The sequence below is a fragment of the Palaemon carinicauda genome, unplaced genomic scaffold, assembly GCF_036898095.1.
Source record: "Palaemon carinicauda isolate YSFRI2023 unplaced genomic scaffold, ASM3689809v2 scaffold49, whole genome shotgun sequence".
Lineage (NCBI taxonomy): Eukaryota > Metazoa > Arthropoda > Malacostraca > Decapoda > Palaemonidae > Palaemon > Palaemon carinicauda.
The window spans coordinates 395,569-417,538 of record NW_027171750.1 but is presented as its reverse complement, the minus strand read 5'-3'; positions in this window follow the sequence as shown (position 1 = coordinate 417,538).

The window sequence follows — 21,970 nt, the reverse complement described above, 5'->3', positions numbered from 1 at the left end:
GTTCACTCAAGGGGTTAACTGCTTCACTGTAAGTTTTCAATGGCTACTTTCCTCTTTCCAGCTGAACTCGGTTGAGTCCCTTGTTAGGCTGGGAGGAATGTAGAGAGTAGAGGTCCCCTTTTTTGTTTTTGTTTCATTTGTTGATGTCGGCTATCCCCAAAAATTGGGGGAAGTGCCTTAGTATATGTATGTATGTATGTACTTTCCTCTTAGTAAGGGTAGAAGAGACTGTAGCTGTGGTAAGCAGCTCTTCTAGAAGGACACTTCAAAATCAAGCCATCGTTCTCTGTACCTTTTTTTCCCACTGTGGGTTAGAGTTCTCATGCTTGAGGTTACACTCGGGCACACCATTGTTTCCTTATTTGCTTTCTTCGCTGGGCTAATGTTCCTGTTGGAGCCCTTGGGCATATAGCATCCTGCTTTTCCAAATAGCATTGTGGAATAGCTAGTAATAATAAAGATATTTGCTCCGCAACACCCTGGATTTCCTGGGTTGTGAACCTCATGGTAAGTTTAACCCTGGTTCACAAGTTGTCTAGAATGCTATTCTCCGCACCTTATCAGACCTGAGATCGTCAGTCCTAGGATGTTAGCCAATTAGTTTGGTAAGTAGACCTCTGTCCTTTTAAGGATGAGTCTGCTAATTAAAGGACAAAATAATTTGTATTTTTCCTAACTAAAAACCCCAGTTGTTCAACTTGCTTCCTACCATCACCCCCTCATGTCTCAGATGCAGTCAAAGTGACTGACTGCTCAGTGTACTGGCAAGGGGGTTGAGGCTTCCCTGCTACCGGCTTGTGATTACTGATGCAGTCAAAGTGACTGACTGCTCAGTGTACTGGCAAGGGGGTTGAGGCTTCCCTGCTACCGGCTTGTGATTACTGATGCAGTCAAAGTGACTGACTGCTCAGTGTACTGGCAAGGGGGTTGAGGCTTCCCTGCTACCGGCTTGTGATTAATGATGCAGTCAAAGTGACTGACTGCTCAGTGTACTGGCAAGGGGGTTGAGGCTTCCCTGCTACCGGCTTGTGATTACTGATGCAGTCAAAGTGACTGACTGCTCAGTGTACTGGCAAGGGGGTTGAGGCTTCCCTGCTACCGGCTTGTGATTACTGATGCAGTCAAAGTGACTGACTGCTCAGTGTACTGGCAAGGGGGTTGAGGCTTCCCTGCTACCGGCTTGTGATTACTGATGCAGTCAAAGTGACTGACTGCTCAGTGTACTGGCAAGGGGGTTGAGGCTTCCCTGCTACCGGCTTGTGATTACTGATGCAGTCAAAGTGACTGACTGCTCAGTGTACTGGCAAGGGGGTTGAGGCTTCCCTGCTACCGGCTTGTGATTACTGATGCAGTCAAAGTGACTGACTGCTCAGTGTACTGGCAAGGGGGTTGAGGCTTCCCTGCTACCGGCTTGTGATTACTGATGCAGTCAAAGTGACTGACTGCTCAGTGTACTGGCAAGGGGGTTGAGGCTTCCCTGCTACCGACTTGTGATTAATGATGCAGTCAAAGTGACTGACTGCTCAGTGTACTGGCAAGGGGGTTGAGGCTTCCCTGCTACCGACTTGTGATTAATGATGCAGTCAAAGCGACCGACTGCTCAGTGTACTGGCAAGGGGGTTGAGGCTTCCCTGCTACCGGCTTTAATTACTAACACGTTTCGATAAAAGTTAAATGGCCGAGATCCAGCTGTGCTAGAATCATCTCATTAAATATCTCGGGTTTGTATAGTTAGGAAAAATACAAATTACTTTAAAAAATTTTGATTTTGAGAGTCCTTGAACTAATGATTCTACCGAGTTCATGAACACTTTTGCCTCTGGGTAAAGCCACCTCAAACCCCTATGAAAAAAAAATTGGCTCTTTTAAATAGTTTTAATAATGTTGATTTTAGTGTTTTATGGTAAGCCCAATTTATGGCTGAGCTCAAAATTCTTGAAAATGCAAAGAAAATTAGTACCTAGTTTAAATTTAGGACAATTCTGCCTTTAGCAGAAGTGTGTCAATCTATTTGCTCATGTTTTCGTAAACTTATAATTAGATTTTTTATTTTTTGTATAAATAAGTTTTCAGCTATACAGAACCTTATGGATAGATATCTTAACCATTTTTATACAGTAGTTTAACCCTTTTACCCCCGGCCTATTTGGAAATTTCCAACCCTTAACCCCCAAGGGTTATTTTTTTTTTTCAAACTCATTTTGCAGTATATTTTTTTCAAATTGCTCTAACAGCCTTAATTTTTGTCATAGAGAGGTCAGGTTGGTCTCATTCTCTTGGAAAATGCCTGAAGTTTCTCAAAAAATTATCAAAAATATGCAAAAAAAAAAAATTTAAATAGCATTTTTTTTGCAAGGACGTACCGGTACGTCCATGGGGGTAAAGGGTATAGAAGAAAATGTATAGATTCAGAAGTGTGACAATCACAAATCATTTTGAGATGTACTGTTCACAATTATCAACATTATTGACAAATCACAGTAATATAGAATTCTAATTTGAACAAAATTAAAAGTTCATGAGTGTGACAATCGCAAATCATTTTGAGATGTACCGTCTCATTGTTGTTGACTTGGTCACTTCGAAGAAGTTTAAATTCTTGAAGTTTGAGAAATGTACTACGTAATCCTTAAACTATAGCTGCGATATTGGTACAGCAGTTCACATGCTGCCGTACCGATATCGCAACTACAGTAAAAGGATTATGTAGCGCATTTCTCGAACTTCAAGAAATTAAACTTCTTCGAAGGATAAAGTCAAAATCAATGAGAACAGTGTATCTCAAAATGATTTGGGATTGTCACACTCCTGAACTTTTAAATTTGTTCAAATTAAAATTCTATATTATTGTGATTCGTCAATAATTGTCTGAATTATTCATACTTTGTGTCAACATTTTATCATGACATGTTTTTAAAGTTCAGTGCTTTTCTATTATGCATCATGTATAAAAAATGAATATTTTATATAATAAAAATACATATAAGAGGACCAATAAAAAATATAATTTGACCAGAATCTTTTATTTCACATCGTACAAAATATTTCTTATAAATAAATAAATAAAAAATATTTTTTTTAAATTTTTTTATTTTTTCCTATATATGTGTACCCCCCCAAAATAGGGGCTGACCTAACAAAACTGCTTTTATGGCACTTTGAGACCATCCCTTGCTGCCCTGCAGACCAGAGAACTCATACAGTAATCAAACGATCCCAGGGTAACTCCCATTAACAGCTGTGGAGTGTGTCTTTCTTAATGGAAAATTGAGTATTTGGCAACTGTGTATTTGCTACTGGAAGTATTGCCACTTGGTCATCTTCCAGTTTTGGTTAACATTCACTGAAATGGAGTATCTTGAGAAAGTTCATAAGAACATAATTATAACTTTAAGACAATACTGCCAAGTTTTTTTATCCTTTAAAGTTTTGACTTAGATGAAATTCTTAAAGGTGATCAAAATGTTCCAGTGAAAAGTAATCTTGAACTCAGAAGTACTTGATAAAATTCTCAAGTCATACTTGGAATTTAGCCAATTGCCAGATGTTTAAAAGTACCATTTAACTAACTCAAGCAAATTTGCATTATTTATGACTGGATATTAAATTTATATTATTTTTATCCATTCAATGCCCTAAGACCATCTTTGACTATATTTACATACTCCTTTTGAAAAGGACAGTCTAAGTAACTCCTACTCCACAATGGTCTAGAGAATACTGTGCTTGGAAAGTATGATACACAAGTACCTGGGTAGCAATACCATATTGAAAAGTGTCCTCTTCATAAGACACTTCTAGGGGTGGAATCTCATTGCTGTATAGCCCAATTTCTATAATGGAATGCATACCATAGAATAAAGTCCAGTTTAAGAAAATATATTCAGAAAGCATTGGCACTAGCCATAACTTCCACGTTTCCCTTAGATCGATACTACTTGGATAAGCGGAATATATTCTGACTAAATAAATGACAATATTACCAAACTAAGATACATTTCAAATGTGACTTCAAGGTTCAAGCAAAGATTTTCCTTGCATTTACAACCAAATGTCTTGATTACAAAGGAATTATTTCACTACTTTTCATGCAAATGTACCCGTTTACTTTGTCCACAATAAACAGTGTGTGCATGGTCAAACGCAAGAATTATATCACGCAGTATTTATTCACGTGAATTACACAATAGTTAACCTGAATTCTACCTTATTCATACCATTGCATCAGTTGAAATAAAAGGCAACTTGAAACTTGAATGTGAATGAATCATCATTAATATTCAGACATTTTTAGTTTACTTGAAAGTGACAAGTCACAGCTGAAGGCACGAGTCATTGTTTCGAGCACAGTTCATTATACGAGGTTTCAAAAACTTCCAAGAAAGCGGTAAGACCGAATACACGTCCGAGAAACACCATTCACACGCTGCTTCTTTGATGAGCGAAAGACTTCAGAAAAGGGGATGACATCCGTGCAGGGTACTACCCTGACGCCCGCTAACTTCACCCCAGCGAGACGGCAGATCGAACTAGTGTTGCATTCCCCTGCACGGACGAGTTAGCACAGGCAGCGTGCCCGCCTAGGCAAGGCTCTGAGAGACGTGCATATGGCACTAAGGTGGTCTCAGATACCATAAGGCAGCGGTCAAATACCTCCCTTGGCAGGCAACTAACTACCTGACCTTTACATTCTACAAAACCATCTGTACATATTAAGTAATTTCCTGCATGTTCTGTAAACCAAAAGGCAAAATTTATTCAGTATGCCTCTGTAATTATGCGTCTCGGTGCAAATGGCTATCTTCAATCTTTGGTTCGCCTTTATATTGTATCAATTTGAATACCTTACATATCTTCACCCCACCTGACTGACGCAACAGAAAATTCCAAACAGATACGACCTACGCCACTTGAGAAAAATATCGTCTACCAATGCAGAAAGTAAACTGTTAGGAATGAACCAAATCATCTATTTGTACTATGTTCATCAAACGTCAACATACAAATGGATGAAATACTAGCAATAGTACAAAAAGATCAGCATCCAATTTGGCTAAGTATGAAAAGCAAAGAGGATGAAAAGTCCCATGAACACAGACTAAACAAATGGTAATAATTGTACCAAGACCCAATAACAGATTCACATTCAATCTGTCCATAATAAAGTATTTATAAGTCTCTTCTTTTCAAGAGGAAATGCAAAAGTCCCTGTCCCCAATAGCAGATAAATGTACAAAGATCATCCAAATCAATTTTATGCCAACATGAAGGCAATCAAAATACGACCAGCTTAAAAGATCCTTTACTCATACCTTGAAGTAAGAACAAACTTCAGTCTTGCTCCAAAGACTTGGATTTCTGAATTTGGGCCAAACGGCAATGGGTAAAAATGAGGAAGTACAGTATAAAATGCAGAGAATAAACGAAGGAGGTTAACTGCTCTACGATGCATCACTTTATTCAACAAGCAAGGATAACTACTGTGCACTGAAGACCTAGCACACACATAGGAGTACAGGTATTGGGCAACGAGCATAAGCTTGCAAATAGACTTGCTAAAAATATAGCAAACTTGATCCCTTTACATAACAATTTGAAAGACGTTTAACCTCAAAAAGACTCAAAGCAAGCGAACTACTTCACAACAGTAGGGAAAGATTAGGGAGTCAAGTAGTAAAGCTGCCACTCTAAAACCTCACCAAGTTTGCTGATCTCATATGACCTTAGAAATGGCTTCACATCACAATTAAATACACAGTACTTCGCCAAAGAAGATACAGTAATAAGTTTCTTTTGGTAAATGTAAAGAGCAGCGAAAAAGTTACCAATTGCGCATTATTCACCAAAACCTGCTGAAATGGTTGATCCGCAGGGCTCTGTACTAACCCCATTATTATTCAACATCTACACAAATGAACTATCGCAACTCCAGGACATTTGAGGGTTTATATATACTGACGATCTGCATTGCAACACAGACATGGACCTATAAGTCACCAACGGAAGACTGACGAAGGCATTACCATCTCTCTCAGACTATTACAAAAAAATGGCAATTTAAGTCAAAACCCATGAAAACCCCTGTATGCTCATTCCATCTTAACAACCTGCCAATCATACAGAAAACTGAAACTAAAATGGGAAAACAAAGAACTGCAAAACCATCCACATCCAGTGGACTTGGTGTCATTCTTGATAAAACACTGACTTTTCAGGAGCATGTTAACAAGCTCAAGAAAAAAGTGGCCACCAGAAATAATCTCCTCAGCTGATGCAAAAACTTTAAAGCAAACAGCCTTGGAGCTAAGTTACTCCACAGCAGAATATTGTGCACCTGTGTGGGAAAGATCAAGTCGCACTAAAAGAGTGAATACTGATCTAATCAAAGCTTGTAGACTAATCACTAGTACACCGATAGCAACAACCTACCAGCTTTTCACAGAATGGCCAACATCACCACCTGGCATCCGTCGAGATGCCCTATCTAGATGGGAAAAGACCAAACAAGAAAATGATCACAGGCACCCACTCTACAACTATCATAAAACAAGATGTCTGAAATCACGGAAGAGTTTCGTGACAGTGAAAGAACTCGAGACCTCAGCCCTATCAAAATATAGACTGTATAAATGGAGAGCGAGTGACAGTCAGACCAACTAACAATGCCCTCCCTAACCCTAGTGAAGACGTAGGTTATGGATCCTCCCTTACCATGAAGAACAAAAACTGGTAGGACAAGGAATAACATCAAGAGGGGCCGACCTGTTCGGACATGGATCTAAGAACAGCAAACGATACAGTATGATGTATGATGTTGCAGCAGTCTCTTTCCTTTTAATTCTATGAAACTAAATGGCTGGACAAATACGCACCCAGTAACAAGCACGAGACTAATAGAGGAATCTTTAATCGAAGACATACACAACAACCTGGAATTAGTACAATGACTCACAAACTACCTAAGACAGAATTAATGAATAGCATTTTCAGGAAAGAAATTTCTATGGTAGAGGTGTAAGAATACTACCACTGTACGACCTGTGTTCCGTAGAAAATTACTAAAAGGACAGCTCCTGCCCTGCAGTCTTGCTTTATAGCAAACGGCTATAAGCGCTGCCAATGAGTGGAAACTACAGGTTTGCAGTTGGACTATTAATTCAAAGACTAGACCCACCGCCTATAACTATGGTTGATAACTGCAAAGGCATGAAGAAAAACCCTGTGAAACAGCGCCCGATGCAAACGCAACTGACCCTTCATTGTAGGGGGGTAATGGTGGGAAATATGATGTCCCCCGAACAGAAAATGAGTATCATACTCAAGGCAAGAGAAATTCAATAAATTATTCAGGGAACGCGAAATGAATAGCCTATTCAAAAAAAGGAAACTGAATAGCCTATTCAAAGAAAAGGAAATGAATAGCCTATTCAAAGAAAGGAAACTGAATAGCCTATTCAAAGAAAAAATGAATAGCCTATTCAAAGAAAAGGAAATGAATAGCCTATTCAAAGAAAGGAAATGAATAGCCTATTCAAAGAAAAGGAAATGAATAGCCTATTCAAAGAAAAGGAAATGAATAGCCTATTCAAAGAAAAGGAAATGAATAGCCTATTCAAAGAAAGGAAACTGAATAGCTTTTTCATAGCAGAAAATATGAATAATTATTCAGTGAAATAAACAAGGGCTCAAATAATCAACATACTTGACAGAAAGGTCGAAAATAGATTTAATTCTAAGTCCTAAAGGAAAAACAAGAAGCGATGAACCTGACCTACACTGGGCATCACTTAACAACAAAGTCAACTTTATCATTGCAAATAGATAAAGATCTCTACTTTTATCCTTTACTTGAAAGACAAAAGTGTAATATGGCAGTACCTGTTACAATATTTGCCAAGTGTTAAAGAGGCATAAGCTATTCAACTATAGACACTAGAAACATACTTAGATTTCGATCAAAGGTAACCAGCTATGGATTAACTGCAAAACTAGGATAAAATAAATCCATTAAAAACGAGTAAGTAATGGGAAAAATTAACTATACGCCACTCCAGTGACCTGACACCTTTTTTTCTTACAGTACAGCACCAAAGACAGCATCCTACATCATTCTAAAACTGCATACCAAAGTCAACGCCATCCATTACATTTACAATGACAATCGATAACTGAAAAGGAACTATGTAGAAAATACTTCTATGGAAAATTTTAGCTTTCCTTCCTCCTGATTGACTCCAAATGAAGAAAGGCTTAACCCATCTACTATTCCTACTACGTATGGAACTTCTTGATCAGTTATCCAGAAAAAAAGAACTTCCTGTCACCTGTCTCATTGTGTTATAGAGTATTTCACAGCAATGAAAATCCCCTTTCTATATCATCTAACTTCAGCCAGGACTCAAAGCTATAAAGTTTATACAAGAATGTACGAGGGAGTTGGAGAACTCAAGCAACAACCAACTACCTACCCAATCCAAAAGCAATGCTGAAGAAAAAGCACATGAGCTACTCAGGAGTCAATACTAGAAGAAAACCTTGATCTTATAACAAAAACCAGTCAGTTCCAAATACTAACCAAAAGTGCAAACCTTTCATACAGTCAATTACAAATCAAGTACAAACAAACACATTGAAAATTGAGTGCTGCTTCGCTTTGATCCAACACAGGTGGAAAACAGCTAGTGATATGTACAGAAAGGAAAAAGTATTCCCAGGTAAGAAAGAAGCACTGGAACTTATGAGAAATAATGAAGGACACTAAAGACATTGGAAATAAGATTTCCTGAGAGTGAAATTAGAAGTTTGTAAAATAATCGCTTCCTTCATTATAGAGAGGGACCAGACATCAAGAAATACACCGACTCCAAAAGTGGCTTGGGTGAACAGTTAAAAGACGAATGCCCAAAGGAAGTGACATCAGATGGAAGCGAATTAAGCTTTGCTTTCCATTCAAAAAACAAAAGAGGCAACTGATAAGATGAGAAGCTTTAAAAATGACACGTGAGAGGAAAGAAATCTTCCAAAGAAATAAGACCATCCAACACAGGCAGCATTTACATCAGAGCAGACAGACAAGATATGAAGTATAGAAAGATTAAACATGTCTAAAAAAAACATATCGGATACATTTAAGTCATCTTTGGCCACTTTTCTAATGGAAACATAAGGTAAATTTCTGAGATCTGCAAGAAAGAAATTTAGCAGGATACATCAATGTAAGGAGCATCCACATATTTTACAGAAGAAAAAGAGTAAAATACATCATGGATTTATTAGAACCAAAAAATAAATACTTTACAAAAAGAAAGATATGGTGTAATGAACCTTTCATACTGGACTAAGGATCATAGAACATAAAATGAAACCTTTAGAAGAAGAAAATCAAAATCAGCTGTAAGAACTGAATAAAAAATAATTCCCCAGACCGGAGTGGAATAAGTCCAGGAAATATGTGAAAGGAAATAACCAAATAAATGGGAAAGAAGTTTAGAATAGATTTAGCAATACACATTCTTTTAACTGAAAAAAGCAGTAAAATGAGAGTATAAATCCATTTAAGACAGGCCCAAGACAACCTCAGAAAGATATAATATGAATTTAGGAACGAACACATACATATATATAACCAAGGCACTTCCCCCAATTTTGGGGGGTAGCCGACATCAAACAAATGAAACAAAATAGGGGACCTCTACTCTCTACGTTCCTCCCAGCCTGACAAGGGACTCAACCGAGTTCGGCTGGTACTGCTAGGGTGCCACAGCCCACCCAGCTCCCACATTATCCACCACAGATGAAGCTTCATAACGCTGAATCCCCTACTGCTGCTGCTACCTCCGGGGTCAATCCAAGGCACCGGAGGAAGCAGCAGGGCCTACCGGAACTGCGTCACTAAAGGGCTCCCTAAATCTTTCAAAGCATTGAACAGATTTAGGGATGCAATGTAAGCAAGAAACTCCATGTCGTTGTTGGAGGACAGTGAACCCTGCGAAAACAACTTTATAATTTGTGAAACTAAGAAAATATTCTTGGAAATAAGGAGAGGACTCATTGCTGTACAAGCTTTGGATTCTAAAACACAAGACAAGCCAGAAAGGCCAGATGTTAATACAAAATCCCTGAGCAAGGGCTGACATTTGAAATACAGCATCCATGGATAGTGTGAATATACGTTTTCCATCACAGTCTCCAAAAAGTAGCCTCAAATATCAGTTTTGATTCTTAAGTTAGTAACTCAGAAAATGAATCGACAAGGAACTTTCCTAAAGAGGAATAAGTTCAGCATTACCACACAAAACTTCTCAACAGATTACGCAGAGCATTGCACAATTTACAGAATTTTTTTTTAGTTTCAACAATCTTTCATACTCTCAATACGATCTTCATTTCAATAGTAAAACAATAGGTGTATTTTGGAATCCTTTACCATTAGGTTCAAGCCATTACGCCATAAGATAAAATTAGCCATTAATGACCTGTGAATTTCATTCTAATCATACTGAAATTTTTTTACAGTTTTATGAAAAGGAAATCAAAATAAATCTACGCTTTTTGGTATGGCCAAACTTACGGGATTCCAAAGTGCAATACGATTTATTATTTGGTAGAACCATGGAACAACCCGATCTCCCAAAGCATCCGACTTTCCCGTTTGCCAATCTCAGGAAACATGGGACGAAAAAATCTCTAATATTGACTACCAAAAAATACAATGCCATATTAAGGATGATCATATTCCCTCCATATTTCATGTAGATGTACGAGCGCATAAAAAATCTACAATCAAAGCAGGCTGGATAAAACCAAACTTTCAGGGAACATTACTATGAAAATGTTCAAGAAAAAACACAAACTGCCTTTTGAAAAGCCCTCACTACACAACAGCAATATATCAAATCCTCTACCGACAGAGATACTCCAGCACATGACAATGACCGTCATATTAAGCTTTCGTGGTATTTCACAGGACCACAATTTCCAAGCCGCTTCCAGGAAACGAAAAAACAACCACTTCCTTCGGAACAATGAGTCTACTCAAAATTAGCATAAACATTAACAGGAATTAACAAAATATAAAAGATAATTTCATAAATGTAAAGTAATTACATCACCTCGGGATGAAATGACGCAACTAAGATGCTTGTTCACTTTCCCTCACTCGATCGCCCACAGAGGAACAACGCGTGCGGTGAAAAACGCACGTGTACAAGGTGATACCGATCTCCTTTCCAGTTAGTTTTTAAAACCTTATACAGAAAACTGTGCCTGAACTCTTCTGTGTCCTTCGTAAATTATAAAGGCCCTTGAATTAACAACTCTTTAATTCACATCCTTCGTGCTTTTTGTTTCTTCAAATGCAATGGTAAAAAAATTGAATAGGTTAACTATTACGTTTTCGCCTAAAAGTCACACTACATTCCAGAATTATCAAGTTCAATTATGCACACACTGTTTATATCTAGACAATTCTCACAAAAAAAAGCAGTAAAATCCTTTGTAATCAATTCATTTACTTATACATACAGGGCTAATTGCTCGACAAATAAAGTCATATTTGAAACAATGATATTTTAGCAAATCAGCATCTTAATAGCGGAATATCTAAAGTTCATCCCAGTGTTTTCATTCTAAAAGTAACGTGGAAGCCCAAAGGCTAATTCTTTAGCTTTCAGAAGACTATTTTCATAAAAGATGGACTTACAATCTAATTTATATAATCAATATAGAAATCAGGTTATACAGCAAAACTCAACCACCCCCAGAGGATATCTGATAAGGAAGAACCCCTCACTTCTATGGCAAAGAAACCCAGCTACTGTACTCATATTTACATACCTTCCAGGTACTGTATTTCTTTAGGTCCATCATTATACAAGTATGGAATTAATAAGACTGGTCTAACTTCATAAAGAGTAATACAAAACAGCATTGCCATAGATGGTCTCTGTTCAATGAAAGTCTAAAGAAAATATAAATCCAATTATTCAACCAGTCATAATTTCAAAAAGCAACTTTGCTTCATGTTAGTGAAATGGAACTTATAAACTCTGACAGTTGGGCAAATTACAGTTGTGACTCAAAATTATCAAGTCCTTCGGAGTTCAAGATTACCTCTGTTCCTAGGACATTTGAAGAACACCTTTTACAATCGTATCTAAGTAAACTTTATCGAAAGGATAAAAACTTCAGCATAATCTTAAGCTATAACTTTACATTCTTATCAAACTTAATAAAGATAATCCATTACAGCAAATACTAATCAACTGGAAGACGACAAAGTGAAAGAATGCTCCCAGTGTACAAACAGTTGTCAAATAATTTTCCAATCCAAAAAACACATATACCACATCTGCAATGGGAGTAGCTCTGGGAAAGTTTGACGACTGTATGGCCTCCGGCAAGCAGGGAGGGACGTCGTAAGTAGCACCCCGGCAGTTTTGTAGGTCAGCCCCTTCAGGTGTGGGCACAGTATGCCTTTATTCGTTCCAAATTTCAACTACATCTACACCTGGAAGAGAACTTCATCCTTAGTTTCGATACAATGGCAATGTCAGTTACATAAAAAGACTTTCTTTTGACTATAAGACTGGAATCGTGTTTAACTCGAACGATGGTGAGACATTTCATCAATTTGCAAAGTGAACTTATCAAACAGTGGTATGATTAATCCGCTGTACCTTTACTTATTATATTTCAGAACCTTACGCCCTAACTGTCAAAAGCAGTGGTTCCCAAACTATCTTACCTGACGCCCCCTTTTTGCTTCCAGTAGACCCATACGCCCCCACTCCTCTTTTTTTTTATATGAAATGATTCTTACATTTATTTCTTAGCATTGTACAGGAAAACAGATTTCTGTTTGTATTACATTTTAATAATGAAAGCCACTCAAACAAATAATAGTACATTCCAGTAACTAAAAACGAAACATTTGGTTCAAAGTGAGCGAAAAAAAGTTTGAACACGCCCCCCTTGTATCGTCCTCACGCCCCCCTAGTGGGGCGCGCCACCCAGTTTGGGAACCACTGGTCTAAAGCATTTACAAACGTTCACCTCGGTCTTATTCTATAAACATCCACAAAACTGACCAACAGAAATATTTTCAGGAATGCTTACTCTGAACTAGGAACACAAATTCAACATTGGACACCTATATGCATAATTCTTACCTAACTAATCATTACTATTACAATTGCATATTGTAAACTAAACCTTCATCAATACAAGTCAAATGAGAATTTATCAAATAACGTTTTCCTTCCTTCATAATCGAATTTTTGTGCTAGATGTGAATATATTCAAGTATCCATCTGCTCTCTCGATCCATATTCTTCTGGGTCTTTTCACTTATGCTACCTTCATGTCTACTTATTTTTTTAGATACTGTTCCTAAGTCTATCCCATTATAGAAGTCTATGAAAAATAATCCTCAATTTAAACTAAATGTAGAAACCCAGTCTTATATCAAAAGAAATTACAACGTCAATTTCAAAACATAATAACTGACTGTAAACATGAAAGTTCTCTTTAACAATAATCAAATTATGTCACAAAATCATTTGATATATACAATAATATACAGTTTAGAGACCCACACAGCAGCAATGACCAAATCTCTTTACTGTACAGAGGCTTTCAGACTGTCCATCCATATACCAAAGCACTTCCCCCAATTTTGGGGGGTAGCCGACATGAACTATACATAATCATCAAACCGTTATTAAGTCTAAGCATTCGGAACATAAACTACAACTAGCCAGTAGGCAAGAAATTCCCTGAAATGGTTTCGAACCTCAGTATTTTACTCAAAAACTCCTAAAAATTTTTTTTTTTAAACTCTACATTACTACACAATATCCATTAACCCTTTTACCCCCAGGCTATTTGGAAATTTCCAGCCCTTAACCCCCAAGGGGTTATTTTTTCCCCAGTGTATATTTTTTGAATTGCTCTAACAGCCTTAATTTTTGCCATAGAGAGGTCAGGTTGGTCTCATTCTCTTGGAAAATGCCTGAATTTTTTCAAAAAACTATTAAAAATATGAAAAAAAAAATTGTTATAGCATTTTTTTGCAAGGACGTACCGGTACGTCCATGGGGGTAAAGGGATGAGTTTTGTGAAACGTACCAGTACGTCCTTTGGGGGTAAAAGGGTTAAAACAAATTGATATGAAAGATTCAGGTAAGTACAGTAATACTTTTGCCAAATATATTCAGATCAAACTATTGTGCTAATGATGTCGTTTTCTGTCTAAACAGACCGAAATGTTCATAATTTTCAAGCATGGTGACAGAACCTTATCTATACAGAAACAACCAAGATGTTCATAATTTTCAAGCATGGTGACAGAACCTTATCTATACAAAAACATCTTGAACGTTTAATCAAAATTAAATTAAAGTATCGCCCAAACTAATACGTCATTCTGATGGATGGCAAAATATATAAAAAGACCCATTGGCACAGACTATGCTTCAGCAATTAACACGTCGTTAAACTGACTTGAATCTGCTTTGATATCTAGCAAAAATCAAACAAACCTATACAGATCATTAGACTCATTAGGCAAATTCATCAACACTAAGAGGTTGCTCTCCTTGATGTCATTCCCACTTGGAAATTCGATCGCAAGAAGTTAGAATTTCTGACTTTCATTGTCACCTATCATTCCCTTTTCCGACTAAAAGAAGAAAAAAGGTCCTCTCGTGGTCTGCGTGAAGATAAAAATGCTCACAGCCATGAAACCACCAACATTTTTCAATAGAATTCAAGGATTTGGCCAAAGCTGCAATGAGATACTACAGAACATCTTATGTATATAAAATTCTACTATGATTATTAACAGGCAGAGCACATTTGTAATACCTAACAAAGGATGAATACTCTTTCTATTCCCAAAAAATAGGTAAGGGAACCATGTCAAAAATGTTTAAAAAGGATTTTGAAAGTAAAAAATGAAGACTGCAAAGTCGCAGATCATTCGAACCGCTAATCAAACTAGTCTCAATTAAAACTGGTTAATAATGACACTTCCAGACTTCCCTTCTGCAGTATTGGATTATCCATATCATATAACTATTTCCCTACTCTAGACTGAATAATAAATAGCCTAGATATTTGATTAAGAACTCTGGTTAAGCTATTCATGATAAATATATCCTGCAAAAAAATATTGACTTCCTTCATAGATGCATCTTGCCAACTTGAAGGATTCGTTTTCGTAACTTTAAAGCAATCAAATTTAATTTGAAATTGAATCTATGCTTCATAAACAAACAAACTTTTTGGCAAAGCAATATATGCTCTGTCTGATAATAATAAAAAAGCTAAACATAAAAAAAAACAACAGACTTAAAATGTACAGAGAATACCAGTGAACTTTTAACAGTGGCCAAAAGAAAGGGATTACAGACTTAAATTTTGCACTCATAATAATGTTCCCTATCAACTTAGCTTTTATAAAACATCATTAAAAATGGTAAATTAATAAAAGAGTGCTTAGTAGTATAGGAGTATAAACATACCTTGAAATTCTCAACATACAGAGGTGCTTTTGAAATCCAGATTGACAATGAAAAAAAGAAATAAACTGTTTTAAACAAGAAATGAACTGTAATAGGGTGTGCTCTAAATGCAGAATGTAAAAAAATAAGTAAACTTATTAAATTTGTAGTAAAGAACACTGGTGTTATGAAGTCCTAACTTCATATATCATATGACATTCTTTAATACAAAATACTTTCTGTGTTTTGCTGCTTGTGTTATTATAAAAGTGTTCCGACACAAAATACAAGTCCTGGTGATTTACTACGAATAGATACAGCACGAACCGACTCCCAGTAAAGAACTTCAGGTCTGTATAGTTAGGCAAAATACAAACTTCCATATTTGTCATATTTAAAGGTTTAAAGGCCGCTCATGAATGGCACAGGCAAGGGATAGTGATATTACCCAAGCCATCAGGACAATGCCCTAGAGACTGACCATATATCATATGATCAGCACCCAAGCCCCCTCTCCACCCAAGCTTGGACCAGGGAGGGCCAGGGAGCAGCTGCTGATGACTCAGCAGATAGACCTATACGCTCCCCTAAACCCCCCAACCTTAGCTCACAAGGATGGTAAGGTTGCAGACACTAATAGCACTAATGAGTCTGAGCGGGACTCGAACCCGTCTGGCAAACACCAGGAAGAGACGTTACAAATCAGGCCACAGCAACCTCTACAATTGATTTTGCTAAGTGCTTACGAGTGTTTCTTCGAGGCAAACCTAAGTCTTATGAAATTTATTAACCCAATTTTGAAAGAGAAACAAGTTGAATGAACAAAGGTTTCTAAAATTACTTTAAAATCAAAACTAAGAATGTGCTCCTTCCCTTTCCAGGAACTACAAAACTGCAAGAATAGTGTGAAATTATTTGTGACCTGCTGATCTTAAAAATCAAATTTTATGGTATCCTGATTGCTTTTTCTATGAGAGCACACAAAAAATAATTGTCTGTATCTATCCCAAATGAATCAAAACATTCCCTAATTCAATATAAATTAATATACTGTAGTTTGAATAATTTTCAGTAACTTATAAATAGGAAATATTCATAATGGGAAACGTACAATTAACATGAAAAATTACTTAATCCATTCAAATCAACAAAAATCTTTGATTAAGCTCGCTGGCATCTCTAAACCTTTAAAATATTACAATTACTCAACCAGTAATATTATCACCAAATGGAAAAATTATGAAACAAGAACCACATAAATTTTGCAAAACTTCTAACGAATTACACGGATTCTATCATTCCAATGTTCCACAAGACATTCTACCACAGATATAATCGTAAGTACAATCTCAGCTTACTGGCACTAAAGAATTCCTTTCCTCTTACATTTTTCTTTATTCAATTCTTTGTAACAGCTCCTTGCCTATCCTCCTCCTTAGATTCCTAGATTGGGTTAAGTCTGTTTGTGGTGCTGATATCTACGGTTATCTACGGATACGTCCCTGATTATACACGATATCTTAGGATAGTCGTTCCGGGGTTAGAACCCCGTGATACCCGACGGTATTTCTCTTGTAATATCACTCGCAGAAATATTATACAGTAGGAAGCTGCCAGAAGGAACTTCCATCAGGACGACATGGCTCGAGTCTAAAAAGATTTTTCCGAAGTCAAAATACGTTTTATGACCTAAAATACTTTCAGCCAAATCTGCCTCTTCTTATTCTATAAAAAACCTATTTCACTACTAATAAAACAAGATTGGTGTGAAACTAAGTAAATAGACATTAAGCTCATTGAAAAATAATCTAATACCTGTATGCCTTAGAAATTAAAATTGTTTAATTAGATGAGTGTACTCTACACAAAATAGCATTCTAAGGTAACTGATTGGGAATAACAAGTACTGTTTATAGCTCAGGATATTGTTAAAGAAAATAGCTAATTGGTACTGCAGAACTTTTTAACTGGCAACTTCTACAGTATAATATTTCTGCGATTGATATTACAAGAGAATTACCGTCAGGTATCACAGGGTTCCATCCAGAAACGACTATCCGAAGATTTCGTGTATAATCAGGGACGTATCCTAAGATAACCATAGATATCTGCACCTGCTTCCCATTCCTTCGGACGCAGCTGATGGCTACAGTTCGGTTGATTTTTGGGGGCACTTTTAATCTTATATTGGTCCTTCAACTAAGCCTTGAACTCAAACTCTAATGAAAGTGTATATGACCAAGCAAAATAACTAAATGGACCTGGGAAGACATTTGTAAAATCTTATAATGTTCCTTCAACTGAGCCTTGAACACAAAAAACTAATAAAAGTGTACAGCTACTCGTCGACATATGACTGTGTTTGGTTCCGACAAACAGGTCACAATTTGATCTGCTTGTAATTCAACATTTGTTAAATTACCATAAGTACGTTATACTGTGTCATGATGCTGTAATCATCTTATAGTAAATGGTTTATCAAAAAAAAATCTGTTTCCTTAAAAAAAAAGTCAATTATATGACACAAAATAAATTTAGATCTATAAATGCATTATGGTTATGATCAGCTGATCCTAAGCCAACAATACTGTATTGAGAACATAGGCACATACCAATAACAAAAAGTCTCTCTCTCTCTCTCTCTCTCTCTCTCTCTCTATTGTTGTTTCCTTACAAAGTATCTATTTAATACTACACATAAAATAAACTTATACTTTGCATAAATCTTTGTTCGATCGTAGGCTGGGCTTAAAACATGTCATTCAATTTCGTCAGCTAATCTCTAGTTTTAGCCAAGAACATTGTCACGTTCTTAAAAATCATGATTTTTTAAATGTTAACTGTTCTTTATCAAAGTCTTTTTGTCTTCTTTTTTTACTATTGGTTGTGATCAGCGATCTCAAGCTATACTACCGTATCGAGGATATGCGCAAATACGAATAACAAAGAGTAACATTTATATAATTCCTAAACTTATTTAAAAATCTTCATAATGAGTATTATATCAATACAAATATGTTCTCGCAAATCACGGATTTCAACGCTGAAGAGTTATTGGGTCCTCCGACTGGCCAGACAGTACGACATTAAATCCCTCTCTCTGGTCATGGCTCATTTTTTCTTTGCCTACACATACAACGAATAGCCAGGCCTATTCTTTCCACATTCTCCTCTATCCTTATACATCTGACATTGTGATCACCAAACTATACGTCTTCACTCAAGGGGTCAACAACTGCACTGTCATTGTTCAGTGGCTACTTTCCTCTTAGAAAGGGAAGAAAAGACTCTTGATCATAGCTTCCACTGTTTTCCTCTTCAAGGGTACGCTCAGGCACACTATTCTATGTTTCCTCTTCCTCTTTTCTTTGAAATAGTGTGTTGGGTAGGCTTGATAGGAGAGCCACGGATGAGGCAAAGAGAGCCTCTTGATAAACTATCAAGAGGTTGTCTTTGCCTCATCTGTTTCTTTATCTACCTCACAAGTATTCATTATGTAAAACCATCCTTAGTGTCCTCCCTTCAGCTGAAGTGCCTATGCTGGAGGGTAATTAGCCTTGCGTGGTGTGTTGGCTCGGCCAAGTTGACCCTATTTTATCCAACTTTTTATCTCAACTCTATGGATGGTATCAATCACTTTACATATATTCTAGTATATTGTTTTTGTTATCATTATTAAGTTAGTTTTTATGTATGATGAATCTTTTTTATTGCGTTTAATTCTTATCCTTTCTGGAGACATCGAGCAAAATCCAGAACCAATACATCCTAAACTTCTCCAGTGTCGTCTATTGCATTGCAATATTTGAGGTCTGCATGCCAATATTCAAAAACTTACAGTTGCATCCAAACAGTATATTCTTTTATGCTCATAAACTGTCTCAAAGGAAGCACTCATCTGAGCTCCTTATAACTGGTTTTAAGAAGCTAATAATTTTGAAACGGGATGTCATTCCTAGGGCAAGGGAAATGGTAGTGTATACTACGACTGAGTACCCTGCTTCACATAAATCCTTCTATAAATGCGATTGTCATATTCAAGTAATGAAAGTTTGTGGCAGGCATAACAACTTTTACTTGTGTTAATCTACCGGAATCCACACATGATTCTATCTTCAATTGTCTTTTCATACCATTATGGCTAAGATAAAGATGATAAAAATGCCTATGTTGCTTTTGTTGGTACTTTCAATGCTCACCATAGGGAGTGGTCAAATCATGTTTCTCCTACTGATCACCATGGCTTTAGAGCATTGGACTTTGCCTCTGAATCAGGCTGTTGGAAAACCATAAGTAGAGCTATTCATAGGTCTGATAACTACTTAGACCTAGTATACACTGACTCCCTTGACGTTATACCAAGTACGGTTGGTTCTCCAGTTGGGACATCTGATCATGCCTTAATTTCACTAGTAGTAAAGACTGAGCAGCCTGTATGATGTATCATATTCATGTAAGATTGATATAGAATCTCAAGCAGAATGGAATGGCATTTATTATTTCTAACTTGAATTGGTCACAGTTGCATAACAATGCTGAGCCTGCTGTTCTTTTGAATGACTATCTGGTCAACATAATTGATAAGCATATCCCTCTTCGTGTAAAAGACAAACCCTGGTCACTTTACTTTACTTCAAAGGCTGCTTTTCTGGTCCTATACAGCAGGGGAACCCTACTCTCTACAGAACTTTACGGTCATTATATCACGCGCATTCCAAGGCATTCAGCATTTCACACCACATATTGCTTGCTTATTATCAAATCCACACTATCGAAGCACTTAGAGAGAAAAGGAAAGTCTTCCGTTTCCTCTCAAAGCCTTAATATCTTCAGTCTTTCGGATGTCTAGTGGAAGCTTACTGTATAGTCTCGAGGCTGCATATTTAAAGGCTCTAGAGCCTACAGTAGACACTCCAATAATTTAAAACCATCAGTAACTTTTCTCCCGTTAACACGATTTGTTGGCTGCACAATATGTAGCAATTCTCTTAGATATTTAGGATGTCTGGTTCTGAGAACTTGGCGAGTTATTATACATATCTTAAACTCAATTCTTGCTTTAATCGGCAGTCCGTGTAAATCAATTAGTGTAGGAGTGATCCTTTCTCGGGGTGGGGCACTTTTTATCCGTTTTCCTCCTCTACTTATTATGTTTTGTAATTTCTTAAGTTGCACTTTTGGTAAATTGCAGTAAATGGAGTTACAATAGTCAATCCTGGTAATAACACAGTTTAACTAGTTTCCTTACAGAAAGTTCATCCAGGTACTTCTTTATAAAAGCAATTTTTCTAAGATGAGAGCCAGCAGTTTTTACTACATTATCTATTTAGTTCAATGATGATTATCGGCGTGTTTATTTGGAGAAGCAGGAGGCCTATCATCTTTAGAAAGGTAACAGATCAGATTTGACTTGGAATAACTATACTAACTTTAGAGCTTTTCCTCAGAGAGTTTATGCTTCAACTGAAAAGGAATACAATTTAGCCCTAAAAGAAATACTTTCCTGTACAACGCAGGAACATGAGCGGTGGGGTACCCTTAAATCTGCAATATTTGGTCTAGACATAGCAATTCCTCCTTTACTGAAACCAGATGGCTGACACTCACTCTCCAAAGGAAAACTCAACCCTTTTGACTGACGTGTTTGACAGTAAGCAGAGTAATTTGAAACTTGATCTTCCTCATTCTTATTTTCCAGAGGATAAACTAACTAGTTTAACTTCATTTATCATTTTCTGCAAGTTAGCAAGATGTTCTTTCTTTCAACACTTGTTGGAGAATTGGTAATGTTATGCCATTATGTAAATATGTTTGTGGTAGCTCAAGACCAGCTGATTACTGCCCAATTTCCATAACTCCCATATTATCTAAAGATCTTGAACGTCTTTTGGTAAAACATAAAAAGGTTTGCTGAAGGTAATCATCTGTTCCCTAGTTTGCTATTTGGCTTCCGTAAATGTCTTGGAGTACGCGATGCCCTTCTTACAATCCACAATGCTGTGAAGAAATATCTTGATTGTGGTCAGAACGTTCATATGATTGGCCTTGATTCTAATGCTGCCTTTGACCATATTAATCATGAAGCCCTTGTTTTCAAACTCAAACAGTTGGGAGACGGTGGGTCTTTTCTTAGCATCATTATTGAACCTTTAAGTGATAGATTGTAAAGTTTTTTTGTTGATGGACACCATAGCAGGTACAGGAATGTAATATCTGGTGTTCCTCAGGGTAGTGTTCTTGGTCCATAACTTTTCATACTATATACACATGACATGTTTGGCCTACAAGACAAGCTTATTGCATATGCAGATGATGCTACTCTCTTTGTATCAATTCCATCTCAAGAATGTAGATCTGGGGTTTTTGAATCGCTTAATAGAGTTATAGCCAAAATTAGTTCAAGGTGCAAATTATGGGACATGAAGTTGAACCGTAACAAAACTCAAAGTATGATTGTAAGTAGGTCT